The sequence below is a fragment of the Pleurodeles waltl genome, chromosome 4_1 (genome assembly GCF_031143425.1).
Source record: "Pleurodeles waltl isolate 20211129_DDA chromosome 4_1, aPleWal1.hap1.20221129, whole genome shotgun sequence".
In the NCBI taxonomy this organism is placed as follows: domain Eukaryota; kingdom Metazoa; phylum Chordata; class Amphibia; order Caudata; family Salamandridae; genus Pleurodeles; species Pleurodeles waltl.
Genome location: NC_090442.1, coordinates 328,645,933 through 328,663,476, shown reverse-complemented (window position 1 = coordinate 328,663,476; position 17,544 = coordinate 328,645,933). Strand labels below are relative to the sequence as shown.

At 41.3% G+C, this 17,544-nt stretch overlaps 1 protein-coding gene across 1 annotated transcript in view; it reads left to right on the top strand.

Annotated features, from left to right (window-relative positions):
- Nucleotides 1-17,544, top strand: part of VWF (von Willebrand factor) — a 1,017,342-nt gene that overhangs the window by 520,320 nt on the left and 479,478 nt on the right. The window lies entirely within an intron of this gene.

Below are 17,544 nucleotides of genomic sequence, written 5' to 3'. Positions count from 1 at the left end.
AAATACAAAAAAACGTTAAAACAGGTGACTAAAAGTATGAATGTGAGTAAGAGGTTGGCTACATGAGTAGGATGGTCCTAGATCTGACATTTTTCGTCTGCTTTCATGATGGAGTTGGAAATAGAATAATGCATGCTTTAGAAATATGGTTCTCGAGAGTTTCTTGGGTTAAAGGTAGCCAGCTTCCATTTGGAGTTGAGGTGTACGGCTATTAATATTTTCTGAAACTGGACCTCAAGTTTCTTCAGGCACACATTACTTTTTTGAAGTTGTGTTGCTGGATCAAATATCCCAAGGAGGACACTGAATTCTGGATGGAATCATGACCTTTACCCAGTATACATTGCGCATAATGCCAGTTTTTTAAATTGGACCCTGAATTCCACTTGGAGTATTTTCAGGGATACCTTAATATCAGTGCCAGTTTAATCCCTGTGAAGGCCCCTAGGTAGTTAAAATTTCGGTGCCCGGGGACCCCCTCATAATTATTATCCTAATACGTTTTTAATTTTACCAACCAAACAATTTCGGGTGCCGACATTCTGGGTCTACAAAAGAGTGACAACAAACAATATTTATGCTTTGTTAAAGAAAATGAAAGAATTCTTTAGTCTCAGCCAAAAATGAGTAAAAGTGCCTGAACAAGATAGATTTGTTCTGTTACAGTAGAAATTAAGACGGTGAAGCCAATCAAACTTCATTATAACTCAGAAAAGTTAATTTACTAATGGAGAAGAAACATTAGGTATATATACTCGTCGGTGTTCTCGAAGTTTCTACTTGCAAATATTCTACTAGGGTCTGGAGTTGGTGGAAACTTGCAAGACACTAACTCACAGAAAGCTTCGTTCCTGGAGGCTAGAGTCACTACATTTTACAGAGTAGCACAAAAAATGTCCTAATGTGTTAGACAGAGAGGGAATGATTTCAGACCCAAAATGGGGGTTTTGAAAATAACTAATTGTAATACCAATTAAACATCTAATCGTTTAACAATAAATTTAAATTCAAGTTCACTAATTTTTGTCATTAAATCTATATACAAAAGATAAATACTAAATGATTTATTTACAGATTCTTTATCATGAATATTATTATGTTAGTTTCACTATTTTAACACTTGTTGATAATTTACTTTAACACTGGAGGTGCTGCTATTCAATATGTAAAAAATCAACAGTGATGGCATTACAACCTACATACTCAAATTTCCGACTTTAAAACAGACCCAAATTGGCAGTGTTTTTGGTACTCTGTAAAATGTAGTGGTTCTATTGGTAGTTTCTCGTGCACTAACATTGAACGAAGTAGTGTGCACATCACTCGCTAGATGGAGATGACCATTACTACTGTACAATGCACATACGTAGTTTGCACCAAATGCTTTTACCAGCTGGCAGAAGATAAGCTTTTAAGAGGCAAACAGTTATGTTAATCTGATGTCTATGGTTTATGTACTTTTAAGTTGTTAATGGGTACATTACATTAATACAGTATGCCTATAGAGTCTTTAATGTAAAGTTTTTGTTTCTTTGAGTTGATTCATTTTTTCTATCTTTTGGAAACAATTTAAGTAAGCTTGATTGTAATTTTCTTTCAAGATCAAATCAATATTATTTTGACCTGTTGTCATGGGGCCCCTAAAATGGGTTTGGGCCCGCAGGCCAGTGCCTACTTTGTCTATTTGGTAATCCAGAACTGCTTAATATGTTTTTTTTAGGTGCAGGCATATTTTGACAGCTTGATTTTGCACCGTTTGCAATCTGGTGATGTTTTTTTTTTATGAAACCTGGTTCAACAATATTGCAGGGATTAAAGTGAGTGGGTCAGATATCTCCATTCAGTGGTTCGTAAGAAAGAAAAGAAGGATTTCGGGAGACTAGAAAGATGGAAATTAGTTTCCCTGATGATTATCTTGATTTTATGATCCCCAAGTCTCTGACTTGAGACATAGGAGTAAAAGTGTCCACATGAAGAGATCAAAAGAGCATGATAGAATCTAAACAGACTAAGGGCCTTATTCAGCCTTTGGCGGATAGGGTCACTCCATCACAACCATGATGAATTCCCTTCTACCTTATTACGATTCCATGTCCTATGGACATCGTAATACGGTGGACAGAATATCTGTACCCTCTGCCACCCTTTTAATGAGGCCCTAAATTATAAATTCAATCCATTCAAAGAGAGTAAACTGTACTTGATCCAACTTACAAAACTTAAACATGAACAGTGAACACCATCATTTTAGTGTGTTTTGCCTTGCCATTTTCAAGTCAGGTGTTTTTCTGGGTATCATCTCTGCAGATGTGGAATTTTATCTCATGAAGATTTAATAGTTGAACCAGGGGAGGCCTGTATATATGGAAGAGTTGAGGGGTAAAAAAGGACAAAGTGGAAATCTGCGCTTTAGGGGAGGAGGAATCCGATGATCCCATTCTCATTTGTTGGCACTGGTTGTGGAGGTCAGTCAGTCAGTGTTAGAAATGGGGTCTTTGGTTGGCAGTCAGGTTACCCCCTGTCCAAGCGAGGACCCTCACTCTAGTCAGGGTAAGTCACACACAATCCAAATTATCCTGTGCCCACCCTCTAGTAGCATGGCACTGAGCAGTCAGGCTCAACTTAGAAGGCAATGTGTAAAGTATTTGTGCAATAAATCGTGCAATAACACAGTATAGCATCACAAAAATACACCACAGTGTTTACAAAAATATATAATATGTATCTGATAAGATGCTTGTCAAAACGATTAAAATGCAATATGTATATGTTGAAATATCACTGTAAAAGTGATATAAAGTGTCTTTAGTCTCTTAAAAACAATAAATGTCTCTTACAAGCACAAAGTACCTGGTTTGCATTAAAAATCTCCACAAGGGACCGCAGTGGAGGCAATGCATGGAAAACAGGGAGGTGTGTGTCAGTTTCGCCCCTTCGCACATAGACTTGCGTCGTTATTTTTCATACATGGGAAGACTATGCATTGATTTCCAGTGCGCGGACTTGGTTCCTCTTCGGGTTGCGGGGTTTTCGGATGCCCAGGGGTCGATGCGTGGAATCCTGGCCTGGCGGAGTTAAGTCACAGGCGCTGCGTCGATTTGGTGGGCGTTGCGTGGAAATTTCTCCCACATGGCAGGCGATGCGTCGATTCATCTCTGGAATTCGGGCTTCGTCATTCCGGCTCGGCTGTGCGTCGATCCAGTGGGCCATGGGTTGAATTTCCAGTTGCTTCGCTGGCACTGCATCGATCTTTTCGTTGTGAAGTCGGGCTGCATCATTCTGGTTTGGCGTGTGGTGAATTTTTCACCGCAATGTAGGCTGTGCGACGTTTTTGTCAGGTGGTGCATCAAATATTTGCCGCACGGGGAATCCAATTGCAGGAGTGAAGTCTTTTTGGTCCTGAGACTTTAGGGAAGAGGAGGCAAGCTCTATCCAAGCCCTTGGAGAGCACTCCTTCAGCACAACAAGAGAGCAGCAAGGCAGCAGGGCAACAGCAAGGCAGCAGTCCTTCTCAGAAAGCAGTCAGGTAAGTCCTTTGAGCAGCCAGGCAGTTCTTCTTGGCGGGTTGCAGGTTCTGGTGCAGAGTTTCTTTCCCAGGTAGGGGCAGAGGCCCTGTTTAAATACCCAAATGTGCTTTTGAAGTGGGGAAGACTTCAAAGAGTGGCTTAGCAGTGCACAAGGTCCCCTTTCAGTTCAATCCTGTTTACCAGGGTCCCAGAAGGGGGTGTGGCAGTCCTTTGTGTGAGGGCAGGCTGCTGTCGTTTGACATGCAGGTGTCAGGCCCTCCACCCTCCCAGCCCAGGGAGACACATTCAAAATGCAGATGTTTGCAAGTGAGGCTGAGTATCCTGTGTTTGGGGTGTGTCTGAGTGAATGCACAAGGGAGCAGTTAACTAAACCCAGCCAGAAATGGATTGTAAGGCACAGAAGGATTTAAGTGCAGAAAAATGCTCACTTTCGAAAAGTGGCATTTCTAAAATAGTAATATTAAATCCAGCTTCACCAGTCAGCAGGATTTTGTATCACCATTTTGGCCATACTAAATATAACCTTCTTACACCTTTCAGATCAGCAACTACCACTCAAACAATGTATGAGGGCAACCCCAATGTTAGCCTATGAAGGGAGCAGGCCTCACAGCCGTGTAAAAATGAATTTCCAAGTTTTACACTACCGGGACATGTAAACTACACAGGTACATGTCCTGCCTTTTTTCTACACAGCACCCTGCCCTTTGGGTTACCTAGGGCATACCTTAGGGGTAACATATATGTAGAAAAAGGGGAGTTTAAGGATTGGCAAGTACTTTTAAATGCCAAGTCGAAGTGGCAGTGAAACTGCACACACAGGCCTTGCAGTGGCAGGCCTGAGGGATGGTTAAGGGACTACTTATGTGGGTGGCACAATCAGTGCTGCAGGCCCACTAGTAGCATTTAATCTACAGTCGCTAGCACATGTAGTGCATTTTACTGGGGACTTATAAGTAGATTAAATAAGCCAGTTGGGTGTGAACCAATGTTACAATGTTTGAAGGGAGAGATCGTATGCACTTTAGCACTGGGTAGCAGTGGTAAAGTGCACAGAGTCCTAAAACCAGCAAAAACTGTGTCTAAAAAGTGGAGAGAGGGAGGCAGGCAAAAAGTTAGGGGTGAGCACCCTAAGGCTGTCAGGTCTAACAGTCAGTGATTTCTTTATTGGGTCGTTACAAGACTATAGAGCACACACAAAAAATCATTATCTCTCAATAATAAAACCATGCTTTTAAAAACAAACTTTCAAACTTTCATAATTTAGTATATCATAAAAGCAAAATCTAAAAGGCATGCTCATTGGTACAGGCAAACATATTATAACAAACAGCCCTAACTGATCCATATAACAAAAAACTCAAATTAAGGGTCCATTAAGCTACACAGAAACATGCAACGGGTACTTCATCACTGACTGACAGTTTATACAAACTAATTATTTAGACAATCCAATTTTTGCTAAGATGGATACTGTACAACTTTATGTGGAAGGTCATAAAAGTAGCCTGCTCATTAGGCATATTTCCTTCTTAATTTAAAGCAGAGGAAATATAACTAAAAAGTGAAGAACACACCAATTGAGAGTCTAAACACTGTAAATAATTCAACCCTACTTTGAGCGTATTATAATTCATGTGGTGTAAGGGGGGACATAAAAATGTAACCTTAAAGTGTGGTACAGTGTGCAAAAGAGCATAAAGTGTGTAGTAGATTGGGGAGAAACCGAATCGCAGGTACAACATTGGAGTGAGGCGAACCAAGAACCTGTCAGTGGGAATGCTACTGAAAAGTGGTCTATACTTAATCTCAAACATGTTAGGTAGACTCTGTACTCGAGGGTCACTATTCAAGACAAGTACAGTTCCAACCCCACTGAAGTTGAAATTGGCATGTAGCGAAGAAGCGGTGCCATATCGAAAGACATTGCTATTCTGGCATTTTCCCATTCAAAGGAAAAGTTTAGTTTCACCACCTCCTTGGAATAGATGCCAATGCTACCTTGTGAATCAAAACGATTGCTGAACCCTACACCATGAAAGGCTTGCTTGACATATGCAAGACAAGGAATAGCAGTCAGATTATTAAACTAAGACATTTAACTAATACCTTGCAAGAAAAGCTGGTCTCATTGGTGTCCCACAATTTCAGCCTTAGAAGTAAGGGAGCTATTCTGAATTGGACCTCTGAATAACCCAAGCCAAGATCAAAGTGTGAAATTAAATATTTTTCAAATTGTGAAAAATGACTGCAAGTTACCCAGGCCAGCATATCCCATACACTTCCCCCATAGGTCCCATCTGAGAGGCATTTGCTCTTGTATAACAAGGTAATTTCTCTTATTGGCTTGTGGCCTAACCTTTCCTCAAAGCTATTAACTGCTTTGCAAGTCACCACAAACTGCTGAGCTCTTTGAGTGATTAGCCTATCCCATTTCATGTTGGCATTGAACAAAAGCTAAATATCTTGATAATGGGAATACCCCCAATTAAATAAGTTTTCGAATGGGTATATTCTGAGCCACATGTCATATAAAAGATTTTTATTGATTGTCTTTCAAATTTTAGGTTTCTCAAAAAATCATTAAATATATCTAACAGGGCCTGTAAACCATTGGCTGTCTGAGCTATGAGGAACGCATCATCTGTGTATAAAAGGACGGGAACCAACTGATACCTGACTCTAGGGATGTTCTTGATGCATGAGACTAGTACCAAATCTAGGATTTTGATGTAAAATAAGAATAAAAATAAAGCCAGGACACAGCCGTGCCTAACCCCTCTTGTAGCCTGTATTGAATGAGTGCATTCACCTTTCTCGGTATAGTGCACTTTCATGGTAGTATCCCAGTGTAGACACTTGAGTAAGTCCAATAAAGGAGGGTCAATTCATGCCTGATCCATCAACTCCAACTGTTTTTCCCTGTCCACAAGGTCAAAAGCACAGGAGAGGCCCAGGAAGGCCATACATATGGTGCCCCTCCTGGCTTTGACATATTACCCTGTTATTAGGGATAAGTTAAGTGCTTGTTTGACTCTACCTAGCCCCGGCCGAAACCCATTTTGAACCTCTAAAATAAAAGAATTGGCATCAGCCCAATCTACCAGTTTACTCATAATTACTCACTCTAACACTTTAACAGAAGAATCCAGTAACAAAATAGGACTGTAACGGGCTGAGAGGTTCTTATCCACTTTTTTTAAGGCAGGAGTCAATAGGAATCCGCCCCCCTTGTGACCGCTCGAAGTACATTGGTTATGAAGGGAGCCAAAAAGTGGACTGTGCTAGAACAAATCAGTAAGGATCCCATTGGGGCCTGGCGCCTTCCCAGCTGAGCAACTCAGGATGGTCTTGGTAACGTCTGCCACCTCAATGAAGTCGCTAAGCTGCGGTTTGGCAGATGAGAAGGGCAACAAACAATCTAAGGATTGGGGATGATCTAACACGTGGTTACCTCGGTCAAAAATTTGGGATAAATTAGAAACCCAATCATGTGCCAGAATATGACAGTCTGTGCCCGTAGTTGGGCGTTCTGAGAAAAAGGGGACATTTACAATCTCCCAAAAAGCTTTACAACCTCTTAAGTGAACAGCTGCTTTCAGATCTTCCCAAGCTTTGGTTCTAATTTCCTTCTTATATCTAAGAAACAATTGTATTCCTTTGTCATTTTCCCAAAGGCAACTATATTGGGAGGGACTGTATTAGTGGACTTTTTTGAGGCCTTAAAGGCAGCAGTGCATTCTGGGTTGAGCTATGAGTGAGCTGGTTTTTCCCTAAGTGTTTTTCTCTCATCAACGTGCGAGAGGCCATTCTGCAGACTGCTACAAAGCTATCTTAAACTTTAACTGGTGTTGACATCAACAGAAAGACAGCACATTATGTCCTTGTATGGATCAGTTACCAGATCTTTAAAAAAGGTATTTGGTTCTATATTTTCTCACTTAATACGAACCCCCCTGTTGACAGAATATTGCAAAGGGGGCCTGTTCCTACACTTGGGGCTGGTTTGCAAAAAAGGGAAAAACTCACACTGATGGGATTATGATCACTATGTTGGGGGGAGAATTTCGTGGCTAACTAATTGAGAAACCAAATCTGCTGAAAGTAAGATAAAATCTATTGTGCTACCTTTGCCTCTTCCAAGAAATGTAGGAAAGTTAGTAAAGCCCAAGCCGTGCATGTCTGGTGAGAAGTATAAATTATGAGTTAAAGCTATCCATTTTAAGGCTTCCCCATATGCTAAATGTAAAAAATGACTGATGTTTTCACCTTGTCCATCCCTGATTCCACAGACACAGTTTCCACTAAGGGGATATCTAACAATGGTGAAAACACCTGACCAAATAAGAGACGCAATTGCTTTTGCTACAAAATAAATCTGCTACAATTCTCTCCAACTCATCTATGATACAAACTGGTTGTAATGAAAAATGGTTAAAATAAAATGTAATTAACAATGCATTTACCAGATTTGGCTGGGACAACATTAAGATCTGATAACATGGGTTAGACATGAAATCTTTAACACTCAAATTCATGGCAGCGACAGAGACTAAAACAGCTAAACCCCCTTTTACCCTTCCGGATACTGATGGGTTGGATGAAGCACAAAAGGATTTGAAACCATCTAAATGGAAGGGATTGGGAGCCCAAGTCCCTTGACAACATATAATATCATAATGTTTGATAAAAGATAACCAGTCATCATTATTCAGTTTCTGATGGATACCAGCAGTGTTCCAGGACAGTAGCTGAAAACCAGGGGGGGGGTCTGAGCTGGTATCTGATCCAGCCTTGGATTAGGTGCGTCCTGAGGATGACTTGTAGACTCGGTAACAATTGTAGGGAAAGTGATAGCTCCATAGGAGCTGGGATTTTTTTGCCGTCAAACTATTTCGGAGAGGCCAGATAAAGGATCAAAACTATTAGTAGTGGAGATCGGGACCTGGGCCAAAGGTACATGCAGGTTTTTAGGACAAGGTCTGTGCCAGGTAGTGCTGGTAGCCATGATGGGGGTTGGAGTATAAAAGAACCCCAGTGGAAGGGTGAGTGTTTTGACCTGCTGGTTAATTAAAAAATCCAAATGTGATAACAAAAAGTGCACAATGTCCGCATCTTTAAAGTTAATGACCACGTAGTTTCCCTTGACGTTTTAGGCAATGGGCCCACCCATCTCACTCTGCGGGACATAATGATGTTGTCCATAATGTTTTTTGACCACCCAGGACCTCTCGTGTACCAATGCACACTTTGTTTATAAGGCTTTGGCTCCCCTCTTGAACTCCTTCCTCTAAGGGGACAACCTCCACCAGGTCGATCACATAGGGAGTACATTCAGGTGGGAGATGTAAATGGGCCGATCGTTCTGTTGATCCTGGTTAGAGAGACTGCTGAGTGTAAAAGCTTCTAAAAGAGGAAGGGTGACTGGCCTTCTGTGCTCGGTCTGAAATATCTTTACTTGTGTCAGAAAAGTTAGCCCCATGCTTGGCCATCCTATTTGGTTGACATGAAGAGGCAATTATGAGTTTTTGTTGGATTGTATGACTCTGAAGAGAAGTGACACATTGTACCCCAGTGCTACCCGGCAAAGATTTGTAATGTGCCTCAATCAAGGTTTGGACTTTTTCAGGCAGAGATCTGATCTGTCGCAACACATCCTGCTGGAAAGTCTTCAGCAAGGCCATCACACTTGCAAAGAAAGGTCTCTTTGCAGGTTTGTATTGCGGCATTGAGATTGTACATAGTGATGGAATTGTACAGCACTGTCTGAGGGGGAAATAGAGATGAGGTCTGCCATCCCTACCGAGGTGGGAAAGTCTGATGATATCAGAACTGTTGGGAGGGTTCTAATTATGGGCCAGATGTATCAAAGGATTTTGCATTCGCAAACAGTGCAGATTGGTAAATTCCATCGTTCCCGAATGCAAAATCACCTTTCACGATGTACGAAAGGCAGTGCAATTTTAGGAAATCACATTTTTAGCGATTCCCTAAAATTGCGACTTTGAATAGGGAATTGCAAATTGCTATTCTCTAAATAGGAAATCACAAATAGGGAATTCCTATTTGTGATTTCCTATGCACATGTATCATGCATTTCCTAAATGCAAACGGGGCATTTAGGAAATGCAATTACCACAAATTCAAATTTGGTGGTACCCATGTGCAATTTAAAAAATGCATTGAAAATGCATTTTTAAAAGTGTCATGTAACATACACATGCCCCTAGGGCATATGTGCGCTTTACATGTGCACAATTTCTTTGGGTGGGGTGCATCAAAGGGGGCCTTAGGCCCCCAGCACCTTTGAATTTGCATTACCTAAATTGGGAATTCCTAACAGGAATTCACAAATTGGGAAATGCAAAACCATTCGCAGCTATGGGCCTTCGGGCCCATAGGAATGAATGAAGTCCCATTCCCTAATAGCGATTCCCTGAAAGCGATTGCGAATTGGGTGAGAGGTGCAGTGAGGAAGGACTTTCTGCACTACAAATCAATTTCACATTGCATGAAGCATACCTAAACAACTGTCAAAGTTAGATTGGGTTGAGCACTTCGGGGCTTATTTACAAGCCCCATGCACCGCCGGTGTGCCACTTTTTGTGATGCACCGGCATCGCATAGTGCAGGCCCATATCCACAAGGCCATGCAAAGCCATTTTGCATTGCCTTTTGTGGCTTTGTAGATAGGATGTAAGGCAACGCAGTGAAAGTTGCAGTGTTTCCTAACATTGAGTCAGGGAGGCCCCATGCAAAACCTATGGGTTTTGACACATTCCCAGAGCATCTGTAAATCTGGGACTGTGTCAAAACCTTACACCTCCTCACAGGAGACATTGCATTGTGCAGCACACATAGAAAGGGGAAAGAGCCTCCATGAATTCTTTTTGTGCAGGAAGGTGTTTCTTCCTGCATCATGGGACAAGGGTGTCTGCGTCGGCGGAAGGCAGCCCATTGTGCACTATTGCAGGGGAGAAGACATAAATGTGCTGTATCTTGTTGATAAGGCACATTTTTGCCCTCTCACTATGGTGAAGGTCAGCACATCAAGGTCACCTTATGCCACCAGTCTTGTGAATATGCCCCTTAGGGCCAGATGTATGAAAATATTTTGCACTCGCAAACGGTGAGAATCTGTAAATTTGGCCGTTTGCGAGTGCAAAATAGTGGTCTGCAATGCATGAAAGGCATTCGCAGACCACAAAGTAGAAATCGCTAAAATTGCGATTTCTAGCATTGCGACCTGGATTTTGTGAATCGCAATTTGCAATTCGCAAAATCCAGGTTGCAAGGCAATGCTGCAAAAAATCGCAAATTGCGATTTTTCGCAGAATGGAATTTTGCACATGCAAAATACCATGATCTGCAACCAGGTGGTAACCTGGTGCAAAATTTAAAAATGCAGTTTGAACATGTAAAGCACACATGCCCTTTTGGCATGTGTGTACCTTACATGTTGCTAAAAATTATTTTGGGGTGCAGCAGAGGGAGCCTTAGGCCCCCAGCACACTAGCCTTTTGCATTTCCAAAATTGCGATTTCTGGTTCAGAATTTTGGAAATGCAAAAAATTTGCAGCTATGGGCCAACAGGCCCATAGCTGCAAATGAGGCCCGTATCGCAATTTGCGATTCGGTAATAGCATTTGCGATTTTTAAGAAATCGCTATTACCAAATCGCAAATGTGATACATGGCACTTTGCGAGTCGGTAATAGCGATTTCTTAAAAATCGCTATTACCGAACCGCAAAGGGCTGTGATGATACATCTGGCCCTTAGTCCTTTAAAACTTTGGATATGTTACCATATAAATGAATAACTAATATAGTTAAACATTATTAACTATTATTAGTACTGTGAGCCCACCTGGAACATTTATCTTGTGTAACATGGAAGAAACAGTTTAATGGGTACCTTTTATTTAATTTTTAAATGTCATTTTAATTGCTTAGGCGTCTTCAACTACATTGATAGTGCTTTATTTTATTGTTAACATATGCGATCTCAAAAAGAAAATCACTGTCGTCACCTGATTCAACAGCAGGTAATAGGAAGGAAACTTATTCAAAATAAGATAAGAGGGCCTAATATGATCCCAGACAGGAGGGTGGGTATTCTGCGACGAAATAACAGACCAAAATTAACTCGAACTAAACCTCAACAAATGTGAAACATAATCATGTGAATGTGTCTAATTCTGTGAGTATAGAAGAGGACGTTCTGGTTTCTATTAGATATAAAAGCCATGGGGGTGGGGGGAAGCTGATGGGGAACGGGGATAACAATGAGATTTTGTTCAAACCCGAACTACAGCCAAGGGTTGGAAAAAGAAACATTAAAAGTAGTTTTAGCATTCTGACTTATAATAACCCTACTATGTTCGACAATCTCTTAAAAGGTGTGTGTTCTAATACGATAGACATTTGAAAGTCCTTTGACTGTAAAAATCCCACAATAAATAGGAGGAAAACAAGAGGTTTTTAGATATTGCAAGAACAGATAAAACATATTGCCTACGTTAAGTGTCAGCCAAGACAAAGAATAATCAAAAATATGATTGAAGGACTTAGATATAGAGAGGGAAACGTTACAGTGTGAGCATTGCACAGTCTGAGGGTGACCGTAAAACTTAGGTCGGTATGCTTAATGATAACTTTAAAATGATCGAGGCCCCCCATTGTGATTGATTAAGTCCCATTTTCAAGAACATTGTTAGACACTCTGGACTGGCACCTTTCAGTGTAATGTTAAAAAGTTTCATCTATGGAATAATTAGTAGCAGAAGATTTGTTTAGCTCAAAATACGTTTTCCTATTGATTATCAACCATGTTTTAGATTAATCTTTCACAGACAGAGGCATGGGTAGGTCATACGAAGAAGGTGAGTGAAATCGATTGCATAATGATAGCCTTTTAGGCTGCAAAGTAAATTAGAAGGATTTATCTCTATTCTTCAAATTATTTATTTAAGAATAAAAGTGATGTCCTTAGGTCATTTTCAATCACTCCCAAAGAGTGAGACATACTAAAAAGTAACTAATCAATGCCATCTGGAAACTGCAGAAACCACGATTACCTGATACTGGAAATCATAGTTCATGAAACAAATTATTAAAATGAAGTTATGGAAAAAGCAAGTGTTAGAGATAGCCCAGGTAGCCCAAGTCCTGCCACCTATAGGAAAGAAATCTGCAATAAGAGCAGAGGAAAAAGATGTATTCAATGGTCCAAACGTTGGCTCTTGAGTTATTTGGATGGTATATGGAGGAGTCCCTTTCATACTCTACAGATTACGGAATCCCTAGAAAAGACTGATCTCTTATGCTCAACCGCAATCATTGACTGGCTAAAGATTAATTAATCAAGATGAATCAGTCAATTTTTGTTTTGGTGTGAGGGATAACAGTAGGATGAAAGAAGTAGGTGAGGATGTTTTTCGGGCTGCCTCTTTTTAATTATTTTGGGTTTTCCACAAAACTATCCAACAAGAATTGGAATAAGCAGATAGATGATCTTGGCATTAGTACTGTTAGACCTCGCATCCATGGCATGGTTTCCCCCTAACCTTTGGACTTCTGTCCTCCTTTTTTGCTGGACTTAGGAGTCTTCACATTTTACCAGTGCTAATGTTCTTGTGCTGTCTGCTCAAGACATTGGTAACATTGGCTTTTACCCAATTGGCATATTTAATGTACTCATAAGTCTCTAGTAAAGTGCACTACATGTGCTCAGGGTCTGTAAATGAAATGCTACTAGCAGGACCGCAGTACTGATTGCGCCACCCACGCAAGAAGCCCTTTGAGCATGCCTCAGGCCTGCCACTGCAGTTTCAAACTGCCCTGTTGACCTGGATCGGTAAACCATTTGCCAGACCCAAACCTTCTTTTTTAATATATATATGGGCCTCGGACAGCCCAAAAAGCAGGGTGCAGTGTATTTAAAAAGTAGGAAATGTTCGTTTATGTTTTACATGTTGTGGTCATGAAAAACTCATAAATTTGTTTTTTCACTACTGCAAGGCCTATCTCTCCAATAGGATAACATTGAAGTTGCCTTACTGCATTTTATATGTGTAATTTTTAAATGGGAGGAGATTCATGTTTGATGTCTCTAGAATCCTACTCTAAAATGTTAACTTGTGGAGAAGTCGGATTTTAAATTACAATTCTAAAAATGTCACTTTTAGAAAGTTGGAATTTTCTTGTGTTAGCCATTTGGTGCCTGTAGCCTGTCTCTGGTCAGATGATTTGGTGCAATTGGGCATTTATTGATATATTTTTTGAGTTTTATATAGCGCAAACATGAGTATCAAAGCACTTTACAGAGTTTGCACAGACATCATTTTCAAAGAATACATAAAATAAATAGTAGGCATACAGGGTAATAATACATAAAAAGAAAGTCGAATAGCTGGTTAATATAATTCAGAGGTAGCACAAGTAGGTTATTTCAGAGGTTGGAGCAGTAAATAAACAGTTATTTCCAGAGGTAGTAATATTCTGGCTGTTTGATGGTTGAAGGCGAAGTACATAAGAGCAAGTTGATTATTTTAGGAAGGTGAGTTCAGGATTGATTGTTGCGTAGTTCCTGTTGCAGAGCATTCCAAAATCTAGGCGCATTCCCAGAGAAGGAATGGGAGAGTGTCTAAGCTTTGCAGAGGCCTATTTGGGCCAGGTTTTGATAGTTTGTTTGCAAGGTAATTTTGTGATCATTGCTTTGGTATAGTCCATCTTAGAGAGGATTAGGGATTGCACTACAGTCTTTAGGTGTTCAAGGGGGTGAAAGGTTTGATTTTTTAGGTGTTTCAGAATGTAGAAGGCACTTTTTGCAGAGGCTTTAATATGATCTTTCATGCTCAAGGTTTCATCAAGTGTAATCCCTAGTGACAACAGAGATGAAGATTTATAGTTTACAGTTTAATGCATTTAGGTTGCCAAGTCAATTATAGATAGGATAGGACTTTCCTTTTGACTGGATGAGGAGGAGTTTGGTTTTGTTGAGGTTTAGCTTTAAGTGGTTGTTGGTCATCCAGGTCTGTGCCATGGAGACAGTATTGTTCAGATGCTGGATGTCTTTAGATGACAAGATTTTGATATAGAGTTGGGTGTTGTCTGGATAGAAATGGTAAGCAATTTTAGCCTTTTCAGGATGACTGCGAGGGGTTCTATATAGAGGCTGAACAAGGCAGGGGACAATTTTGATCCTGGGGAAGTCTTTGTCGGACTGATACTGCTAGTGAGGTGTAATTGTTTAATTTGATTAGGTGAGACCATGTGTTCAGCTATGAGGCAAACCACTGAAGGACAGTACCATTGATGCCTGCACACTGTGAATAGCTGTTTAGTAGGATGTTGTGGTTGACTGTATCAAAGGCCTCTGAGAGGTCCAGGAGGATTAAGAGGCAGGCATCCTCACAATTGATCTGTGTAAATCATCAGTGATGTTCAGGATTGCAGTCTCAATGCTACAGACTTTCCTGAACCCAGATTGGAAGGTGCCATGTAGGTTGAATTTTGAAATGTGGTTGTTAAGTTGTGAGAGCACGCATTATTCAATAGTTTTGGCAAGGAGAGGGAGGTGAGTTATAGGTCTGTAGTTATTAAGATCATTTGGGTCAGCACCTGGAATTTTGATGAAGAGGTGACTTGACCGAGTTTAAGGGAGACCGGCAAAGAGCCACTGGATAAGGAAGAGATAAGGATTTTAGTCCATGTTGGAGAGATGATGTGTCTGAGAGGAAAGAAGAGGATCAGAGAGGTGCTATGTCAACTTCATGTCTGAAAGCATTTCATTGACTTCTTCTTCAAAGATATTTTCAAACTTGGTCCAGGTTGCATTTTGTTTTCAGTTGTATGTGACTATTGTTAGTGTAATGGCTCTCTGAGGGGGTGGGTATGGGGGGACCACAATTGTTGGAGGTGTGGCAGTGGGGGAACCATAATTGATAGACGAGACATGTTTGGTAAGTGGTGAGGAGGTGGAGGGATCCAGAGAGAGTTTGATGTTTAATATGTTTTCTGCAAAGAATTTAGGGAACTCTTCACAGCACTTAGCAGAGTCATCAGTTGAATACTGTGGGAAAGAGGAGGTTTACTGTTTGATGATGTTGAAAGGTCTGTTTCTGGAGTGGTCAAGTTGAGCTCAGAGGAAAGAGGATTTCTCTCTGTAGATATACTTCTTGTATTTTTGGCATTCAGCTCGGAGGAGAGAGAAATGGATCAGCAAGGGTTGTCTCCAGGTTCTTTAAGTCGGCCTAAGTTGTCGTCTCATCTGATTAAGGACTTTATTGACCCAGGATCTGGAAGGGACACTTCTAGATTTCTTGAGTTTCAGAGGGGTAACAATGTCAAGAATTCCTGATATTTTTATGTTACAGAGGGACTTAAGGTCGAAGTAAGGTTGGGTGGAGGTAGACTTTGGGAACTGATTAGGGATTCTAACTCTGATTGAGGGATTTGGTGCATATTCCTTGCCCAGTGCTTAAAAATATTAGATTGGGTGGGAAGCTTAGGCTGGTGGACATTGAGTTAGAATAGAATTAGGTGGTGGTCAGTCCAATCAGTGGGTAAGATGGAATGGAGGGATATGGTATTATGCTTGATAATGATTGCATTAAGTTTAGAGCCTCTATTGTGAGTTTGCTCTTTGCAGTGTTGAGTGAGACAATTTGTCTAAAGGAGGGTGGATAAGGCTTGTAATGTTGTATGTTTGGCACTGTTCCGGTGCAGGTTTAGGTCTCTTAGTATAATGTCTGTGGAGTCTGTTAAGGAGTTTAGTGTGGGTGGGCAGAATTAGTCCTTCAGTAATAATTACAAATGGGCCAACTTCAGAATGAGTCACCTCACAAGCTCACAGCCAACCAGGTGAGATAAAATTTAATCTACAAACCAGAGGGAATTTGTGGTGGTCTTGGATTGGCAGAGTACACTCCTGTGCTGGGTGTTTATGGAAAGAGCTATGTCCAGGTGATGAATTTCTGTTGTGCCTTTGAGACTGAGCAGCAGTGCTGCATTATTGGGTACGCTTGGGTCAGTCTATCAACTGATGTCTCTGGCAAAAGCTGTGCAACTCCCGGGCTCAGCGCTGAGCTGCTGTGGCCCTTCCTCCCACAGGCTGACAGGCTCTAATGATGTCAGTAGAGGGACATTGACAGTTTACAGTGTGGCTGCCCATCCTGATGTGGCCTGGGTCTGACAGTGAACAGGAACAGCTCCGGTGAGTAGTCCACCCTCCAAGGATGGCCCTGTCTTACCCCGCAGAGAAGGAAGCTTCTGCGCCACCATCCGCTGCCCAGAGACACCCTGGCAGTACCGATATCATGAGCACAACACCTCATTCTGTGCTGTTGCCCTGTACATAATACCTCTGTTCTAGCAACAGCACCTTATCACCGGCCCACCTCAGACCGCCTTTGGTGCACCTATATCTTTGTAACTTTGAACGGAGAATCATGACTTTAAAATATACGTTTCCAAGCTGAGCACTTCGTATGCTATTCACTCAGTGTTGATGCAAGAAAATGAAAGTGAATATGAGCACAGTGAATGACTCCATTAAGGTGCCCCTTGAACTGCCGCAGGATCACCCACCTCATTATCACCATTGTGGTTGACATCTTGGGGAACCTGCTGGTCATTTTGTTTGTGTGCAGGAACAAGAAGCTGAGGACTGCAGGTAAGTGAGGCAGGCACTGTGGTGGACAGTGCCATGGTACTGGGCGCGAGGAATAAAGGTGGGCATTGAGGGTGCCAAAGACAATTAAGCCTTCTACAATACAGGTGCTAATGTTGTTTTCTGTTGTGTGGGGTGCATACAGAAAAGGGGGCATGCACATGTGTGTGCTTTGGTGCACTTCTTGGAGCTATGTTCTATGCCAATGGCATCTCATGCTGATGGGCATATCTGAAATTACAAGGTGATGGCATGATAAGGAGACAAATAAATTACAACATATAGGGGGGTCATTATGACTCTGGCCGTCACTAGACCGTCAGGGTCACTGTGGCGGTTGGACTG